Here is a 463-nt window from a genome sequence, read left to right on the forward strand (position 1 = left end):
TCTCATAAATGTACCAGACTGTCCTTGCAAAGTTCAAATTGCCCCACTTTATAGAAACGGACACGGGCATTGTAGGCTACTCTCTCAGGAAACAGTCCTCGTCCTCCATAAAATGCGCTGCACACATCTGAATATTTGGGTTAGAATGAGCCGTTTTAGGTAGACGTGGTTTTGACATAACTTTTATAAAGAATATCTCTTTGGGCTTGACACTTTAGTCTTTGCAGCTTTACAGATCTTCTTTATGCACCAAGAGCTTGTAACACTCCAACTAGAAAGGAAAAATTGAAATCGCATCATATGACCCCTTTAATTCAGCCACATTGTAGGGTTTTCGGGCATGAAAGGACTGTTTAAGGTCATGCCACAGCATCTCAATCGGATTTAAGTCCGGACTTTGACTTGGCCACTCCAAAACCTTAATTTAGTTTTTCTTGAGCCATTCAGAGGTGGACTTGCTGGT

The 463-nt window shown here is 41.5% G+C and overlaps 1 pseudogene; it reads left to right on the forward strand.

The window, feature by feature from the left end:
* LOC107657739 (dihydropyrimidine dehydrogenase [NADP(+)]-like) overlaps nucleotides 1–463 on the forward strand; it is a 197,262-nt pseudogene that overhangs the window by 54,250 nt on the left and 142,549 nt on the right.

This window comes from Sinocyclocheilus anshuiensis, unplaced genomic scaffold, assembly GCF_001515605.1.
Source record: "Sinocyclocheilus anshuiensis isolate Anshui unplaced genomic scaffold, SAMN03320099.WGS_v1.1 scaffold119, whole genome shotgun sequence".
In the NCBI taxonomy this organism is placed as follows: domain Eukaryota; kingdom Metazoa; phylum Chordata; class Actinopteri; order Cypriniformes; family Cyprinidae; genus Sinocyclocheilus; species Sinocyclocheilus anshuiensis.